Below are 8,492 nucleotides of genomic sequence, written 5' to 3' on the forward strand. Positions count from 1 at the left end.
GTACCCCGAAGATATCTGAGGATCCATTTGACTGCTTCCCAGTGTACCTTGCCCGGATTATTCATGTACCTGCTAACATCTCCCACTGCATGAGCAATATCTGGTCTGGTACAAACCATGGCATACATCAGACTTCCAATTGCTGAGGCATACGGCACCTTCACCATGTGTGCACGTTCTTCCTCCATCTTTGGTGATTGGTCTTTGGAGAGTCTGAAATGAACACCTAAAGGTGTACTTACTGGTTTAGCATCTTGCATGTTGAACCTGGAGAGTACTTTGTTGATGTACTCAACCTGTGATAACATCAAAGTCCCTGACTTTGTGTCTCTCTTGATCCTCATCCCAAGAATCTGCTTTGCAGCGCCCAGATCCTTCATAGCAAACTGCTTCGACAATTTTTGCTTCAAGTGTATAATCTCTTGCATGTCTGAGCCTGCAACGAGCATGTCATCAACGTACAATAATAAAATAATGAAGCTGTTGTCGAACCTCTTGATGTAGCAACAATGATCTGCTTGGCATCTGATAAAACCACTGCTACTCATGAAGCTATCGAACTTCTTGTACCACTGTCTAGGAGCTTGTTTTAAACCATACAAGCTCTTCTTCAACCTGCATACCAGGTTTTTCTTGTCTGCCTCTATGAAGCCTTCTGGCTGCCTCATATAGATTTCTTCCTCCAAATCACCATGAAGGAAAGCTGTCTTTACATCTAACTGCTCAAGATGTAAATTCTCTGCAGCTACAATTTTCAACACCAGTCTGATTGTAGACAATTTTACGACTGGAGAGAAAATTTCATTGTAGTCAATACCTTCTTTTTGCTGAAAGCCTTTGACAACCAATCTTGCTTTGTAGCGTTTGCTCCCATCGTGCTCTTCTTTGATCCTGTAAATCCACTTGTTGTGGAGCGTTTTCTTGCCTGGTGGTAATTCAGCTAATTCCCATGTTTGATTTGACATAAGCGAGTTCATCTCATCTTTCATGGAAGACTCCCACTTGACTGAATCCTCCACTTGCATTTCTTCATCATAGCACTCTGGTTCACCATTGTCAGTCAGCAACAAGTAGTGTAAAGAAGGAGAATACCGTTGGGTTGGTTTAGGAATTCTGGAGGAGCGTCTCAGTTCTGGTGTGCCTGGTTCTTCCTCTTGAACTGTTTCAGGACTGATCTGAACATCATTTCCAGAAATCTCCTCGAACTCAGCAAATTCCTTTGTTTCAGCTTCGGTATTACTTGATTCTACGGTTGACCTGTCTTTGTACATCACATTTTCATTGAAAATGACGTCTCTGTTTCTGATGATCTTTCGATTTTTGTAGTCCCAAAACCGGTAACCGAACTCATCACCACCGTAACCAACAAAGACACATTTGTTGGACTTGGCATCGAGTTTACTTCTTTCAGCAGAGTTTATGTGTACATAAGAAATACAACCAAACACTCTTAAGTGTGAAAGGTTTATTTCTTTCTTGCTCCAAGCTTCCTCTGGTATTCCGCCATCCAAAGGAACTGAGGGCCCACGGTTGATCAGGTAAGCTGCAGTGTTGATAGCTTCAGCCCATAGAAATTTGGGCAATCCGGAATGTATCCTCATGCTTCTGGCACGTTCATTTAGAGTTCTGTTCATGCGCTCTGCTACGCCATTCTGCTGCGGTGTTATGGGAACTGTTGTCTCCATCTTGATCCCATTGTTTGCGCAGAAATCTCTGAATCTACTGTCTATGTATTCTCCTCCATTGTCAGACCTCAACCGCTCGACTTTCAAACCAGTCTCATTTTCCACCATGGCTTTCCATTTTCTAAAGGTTTCAAAGACTTCTGATTTCTTCTTCAGAAAATAAACCCACACCTTCCTTGTTGAATCATCGATGAAGGTGACATAATATAGTGAGCCTGCAAGAGATGGAACTGGGGATGGTCCCCATACATCAGTATGAACCAACTCTAACCTTTCTGCCTTGGGTGTCTTGCCAATCTTTGCAAAACTGACTTTCTTTTGTTTGCCAAAGATGCAATCCTCGCATAGTCTGACATCTACATTCTTTAGATCCGGCAGCTTCCCTTTTGACAGAAGTATCTTCATTCCTTTCTCGCTCATATGGCCAAGCCTTTGGTGCCATAGGTTTGATTTTCCATCAGCATCTACTACTGCAATGATATTCTCTAAATTTGAGGTTACATAGAGAGTACCAGTCTTCTTACCACGAGCAATGACGAGTGCTCCTTTGGTAATATTCCATTCACAGCCTGAAAAGGTTGTGCTATATCCTTCTCCATCAAGCTGTCCAACAGAAATCAGATTTCTTTTGAGGCCAGGAATATGTCTCACTCCTGTCAGCTTCCAGGTGGTATGGTTTGACAACTTTAGTCGGATGTCTCCTTTTTCGACGATCTTTAAGGTTTCATCATCAGCAAGATAAACCTTCCCAAAATCACCACTGACATAGTTCTCCATGATTTCTTGGTATGGGGTGGAGTGGAAAGATGCCTCTGAATCCAAGATCCATGATTCAATCGGACTGTTGACGCTTAGAATCATGGCATCACCTGTCTCCTCTGTCACGTTGGCAAATTCCTGTGCACCGGTATCTTTCTTCAATGCTCAGCAATCTCTTTTGAAGTGACCCTTCTTGCCGCAATTATAACAGGTAAAATCTTTATTTCCTGTTCTTGATTTGCCCCTTCTGGATTTTGATCTGCCACGATTTGAATTTCTTTCTGAAGTTCTCCCTCTAGACTCCGTGTGCAAGGCTGAGGAGGTTGATGCTTTACCCGATTCTCTTCGTCGAATTTCTTCACTCAATACCAGATCTCGAACATCGTCGAATTTTAATTTGTTGTTTCTCGACGAACTGCTGACTGCTGTAACAGTAGCATTCCAACTGTCTGGTAGAGATGATAAGAGAATTAAAGCTCGAACTTCATCATCGAACTCAATTTCCACTGAACTCAACTGGGTTGTGATTGTGTTGAGTTCATTTAGGTGTTGTGCCACCGATGCCCCTTCCGCCATCCGCAAATTGAATAATCGCCTCATCAAATGAACTTTGTTTGAGGCCGATGGCTTCTCGTACATACTGGAGAGAGCCGCCATAAGACCCGTCGTGGTATTTTCCTTTGCTATGTTAAAAGCAACATTGCGGGATAACGTCAGTCGGATAACTCCGAGGGCTTGTCTGTCGAAAAGAGCCCAATCTTCATCCTTCATGCCCTCTGGTTGCTTTCCTGAGAGAGGTTGATATAGATTTTTCTGGTACAAAAAATCTTCAATCTGCATCTTTCAAAAGCCAAAGTCCGCACCATCGTACTTTTCAATTTCCACATTCCCTTCGTCTGCAGCCATCGCTCCCACTCGAATCTGGCTTCGTTTGGATCGTTTCTGACAATTCTTGCGAATCACTGTGTATTAGAACACCACCGTCGACAAACTCGTATCGCCGACCGAATTTTACTATTCACAAAATTCACTATTCACGTGAATAGTAATGAATAGTAACCTCGCAGAAAATTTGACAAAATTCACAACCAAAAGCTCTGATTACCAGTTGTTAGGAAAATAAACCGAGTACAAGTAATTTCTCTATAACCAGATTAGTGAGAATGCGAAATAAAAGCGGAAAAATAATACCCGAAAATTGATAACGGAGTTCAGCCAATTGTGCTTACGTCTCCGGGTTGCTGCAGATCTTTTACTAAGAGAGAAAATTTACAGGTGTTTACAAAACACTCACTACTCACAAGAAAGCTCTCTAGTATAGGAAGAAAGAAATGTTTTGGGATGATTTTGAAGCTAAATGGGTAAGGGTATTTATAGTAGAAACGTAGGGACTAATCTTTGAAAATACCCTAAAGTGCAATGACTAAAGTGAATTTACCCATTCCTATTTTCAACAAACATCTACCAAAATTTTACCAAACTTTGAAAAACATTTTTCAAATAAACATTTACCAAACTTTGAAAAAACATTTTCCAAAGTTGGTTGCTAAACTTTGAAACTTTTAACACATGTTGATCTAAATTTGTAAGTATATGAACTATCCAAATTCGTGGAGGTTAAGCATGCATTTCTAGCATAAATTCATTTGTTTTAAGTTACCTCTGTTTTCATTTTGTTTACTTTTGCTAATGATAATGATTACTAATCATATACCCTACTAATTAAGATATATTCCGAGGTTTAACTGAAAACAAGCTATCCAACGAGCATGGATCACTGTAGGAAAGGAAAGTAAAGTAAATAACGGATATCTCAGGAACTCTAACTATTAAAGTTGATCTTTAAATTTTTCAATGAAAAACTAAAATTATAAGCAGATGTTTTCTTATATGGAAACAGCGGAGATACTTGCTAAAATTCATGCAAACTAGATAACATAAAAAATCGTATAATTAACAACACTCAGACAAGGCGTGAAGAGTAAAACACGTGTTGAACCATACGGAAAATGAACGTGGTGTAACTTGCAAAGCAAAAAAGGTACCAATCGAAGAAATTCGAGATCTAAGCAAAGAATTCTTCAAAAAAAAAAAAAAATCTAAGCAAAGAATAATGAAAAGAAAAGCAGAAACCTACGGCCTCCGCCGCTGGCCGGTCCGTATTCAGCGTGAACCTGATTCGAAGATTGCAAAACAGAGTTCAAATAGCCTATATTACAGCTCGGGCATTCAAAACTTTCACTACTTATCACTAGGATCCAAATCAGGAAACAACAAAACGTAGGCCTAATTTGCATGCTAATTAAAACCAAGCAGTCTCCAAATTTCCGGGATCATCGCAGATCTTAACCTGCAAAGCAACCAAAAATTTGCAGATACAATTCAAACTAATTCCAGCACAATAAATGAAACTTGAGGAATGATTAATATAAGCGAGATCATTATCAGGAAAGAATTAATGAAATAAAAGAAGGTGGCGGAGCAGGGAGAGGAAAAGATTTACCTTGACCAAGGGAAGCGAAAGGAAATGCCATAATAAGAGAGAGAACAAAGCGCTTAAAAGGCGGTTTAATAGGTAAATTACCATATATCAAAGTGGCTTTTTCTATAGATTAATGTAGATGGATTTAATTTTAAATTTATAATCAACATTCAAAGTTCAAACCTACTATTTTAGTACAGTTTTAAATTTTACCAATATATTTAATATTTAATATTAAAATAAATTACAATTTGATACTGAAAAATTCAGGTGTTACATGTATGCGTTTAATTTTGCATTGGGTGCGAATGGAAGGTTCAAGAGGATTGTGGTGTGGGTAGTTGGAGTGGAGTATCAGTCCACAAGACCAATGGAGAGTGCCTAACAAGGACTAGTTTAAACTTAACCAATACAAGTAGAAGATGCTTGAATCAATACTAAAACCATTGTTGCTTTCAGGTACAAACTTAGGTGCAGCGACCAGTTCCAAAACCAATCCTTCCTCTACCACCATCGTATATCACTTCCAATGTCTTCTGCTGTGTATTCCCGAAAATCGTTGTTAAAAGTCCAAAGGTTGGCAACCAACTTTGAAAATGGTTTTCAAAGTTTGGTAAATGTTTATTTGAAAAATGTTTTTCATAGTTTGGTAGATGTTTGTTGAAAATAGGAATGGGTAAATTCACTTTAGTCATTGCACTGTAGGGTATTTTCAAAGATTAGTCCTTATGTTTCAACTATAAATACTCTAGCTCATTTAGCTTCAAATCCATCCTAAAAATCATTTCTTTCTCCCAATACTAGAGAACTTTCTTGTGAGTAGTGAGTGTTTTGTAAACACCTGTAAATTTTCTCTCTTAGTAAAATATCTGCAGCAGTCCGGAGACGTAAGCAAAATTGGCTGAACTCCGTTATCAATTTCGGGTATTATTTTTCCGCTTTTATTTTGCATTCTCACTAATCTGATTATAGGAAAATTACTTGTACTCGGTTTATTCCCCAACAACTGGTATCAGAGCTTTTGGTTGTGAATTTTATCAATTTTTTGCGAGGTTTCTATTCATTACTATTCATGTGAATAGTGAATTTTGTGAACAGTAAAAAATTTATCAGCGATACGAGTTTGTCGACGGAGGTGTTCTAATACACGGTGGTTCGCAAGAATTATCAGAAACGATCTAAACGAAACCAGATTCGAGTGGGAGCGATAGCTGCAGACGAAGGGAATGTGAAAATTGAAAAGTTCGATGGTGCGGACTTTGGCTTTTGGAAGATGCAGATCGAAGATTTTTTGTACCAGAAAAATCTATATCAACATCTCTCAGGAAAGCAACCAGAGGGCATGAAGAATGAAGACTGGGCTCTTCTCGACAGACAAGCCCTCGGAGTTATCTGACTGACGTTATCCCGCAATGTTGCTTTCAACATAGCAAAGGAAAAGACCACGGCGGGTTTTAATGCGGCTCTCTCCAGTATGTATGAGAAGTCATCAGCCTCAAACAAAGTGCACTTGATGAGGCGATTATTCAATTTGCGGATGACAGAAGGGGCATCGATGGCACAACACCTAAATGAATTCAACACAATCACAACCCAGTTGAGTTAAGTGGAAATTGAATTCGATGATGAAGTTCGAGCTTTAATTCTCTTATCATCTCTACCAGACAGTTGGAATGCTACTGTTACAGCAGTTAGCAGCTCATCGGGAAATAATAAATTGAAATTCGACGATGTTCGAGATCTGGTACTGAGCGAAGAAATTCGACGGAGAGAATCGGGTGAAGCATCAACCTCCTCAGCCTTGCACACGGAGTCCAGAGGGAGAACTTCATAAAGAAATTCAAATTATGGCAGATCGAAATCCATAAGGGGTAAATCAAGAACATGAAAGAAAGATTTTACCTGTTATAATTGTGGCAAGAATGGTCACTTTAAAAGAGATTGTCGAGCACTGAAGAAAGATACCGGTACACATGAATCTGCCAACATGACAGAGGAGACAGGTGATGCCATGATTCTAAGTGTCAACACTCCGATTGAATCATAGATCTTGGATTCATGGGCATCTTTCCACTCCACCCCATGCCGAGAAATCATGGAGAACTATGTCAGTGGTGATTTTGGGAAGGTTCATCTAGCCGATGATGAAACCTTGAAGATCGTCAGAAAAGGAGACATCCGATTAAAGTTGCCAAACCAGACCACCTGGAAGCTGAAAGGAGTGAGACATATTCCTGGCCTCAAAAGGAATTTGATTTCTGTAGGACAGCTTGATGGAGAAGGATATAGTATAACCTTTTCAGGCTGTGAATGGAAGACTACCAAAGGAGCACTCGTCATTGCTCGTGGTAAGAAAACTGGTACTCTCTATATAACCTCAAATTTAGAGAATATCATTGCAGTAGCAGATGCTTATGGAAAATCAAACCTATGGCACCAAAGGCTTGGCCATATGAGCGAGAAAGGGATGAAGACACTTTTGTCAAAGGGGAAGTTGTCGGATCTAAAGAATGTAGATGTCGGACTATGCGAGGATTGCATCTTTGGCAAACAAAAGAAAGTAAGCTTTACAAAGATTGGTAAGACACTCAAGCTGAAAAGTTAGAGTTGGTTCATACTGCTGTATGGGGACCATCTCCAGTTCCATCTCTTGTAGGCTCATTATATTATGTCACCTTCATCGATGATTCTACAAGGAAGGTGTGGGTTTATTTTCTGAAGAAAAAATTAGAAGTCTTTGATACCTTCATAAAATGGAAGGCCATTGTGGAAAATGAGACTAGTCTAAAAGTCAAGCGGTTGAGGTTTGATAATGGAGGAGAGTACAAAAATCGTAGATTCAGAGAATTTTGCGCAAACAATGGGATCAAGATGGAGACAACAGTTCCCATGACACCGCAACAGAATAGCGTAGCAGAGCGCATGAACAGAACTCTGAATGAACGTGCCAGAAGCATGAGGATACATGCCAGATTTCCCAAATTTCTATGGGCTGAAACTATCAACACTACAGCTTACCTGATCAACCATGGGCCCTCAGTTCCTTTGGATGGCAGAATACCAGAGGAAGTTTAGAGCAAGAAAGAAATAAACCTTTCACACTTAAGAGTGTTTGGATGTATTTCTTATGTACACATAAACTCTGCTGAAAGAAGTAAACTTGATGCCAAGTCCAACAAATGTGTCTTTGTTGGTTATGGTGGTGATGAGTTCGGCTACCGGTTTTGGGACTATGAAAATCGGAAGATCATCAGAAGCAGAGATGTCATTTTCAATGAGAATGTGATGTACAAAGACAAGTCAACTGTAGAATCAAGCAGCTCCAATACCAAAGCTGAAACAAAGGAATTTTTTGAGTTCGAGGAGATTTCTGGAAATGATGTTCAGATCAGTCCTGAAGCAGTTCAAGAAGAACCAGGCACACCGGAACTAAGACGCTCCTCCAGAATTCCTAAACCAACCCAACGTTATTCTCCTTCTTTGCAATACTTGTTACTGACTGAAAATGGTGAACCAGAGTGCTATGATGAAACAATGAAGGTGAAGGATTCAGTCAAGTGGGAGTC

Source organism: Hibiscus syriacus, unplaced genomic scaffold (assembly GCF_006381635.1).
Source record: "Hibiscus syriacus cultivar Baekdansim isolate YM2019G1 unplaced genomic scaffold, ASM638163v2 tig00000340_pilon, whole genome shotgun sequence".
Lineage (NCBI taxonomy): Eukaryota > Viridiplantae > Streptophyta > Magnoliopsida > Malvales > Malvaceae > Hibiscus > Hibiscus syriacus.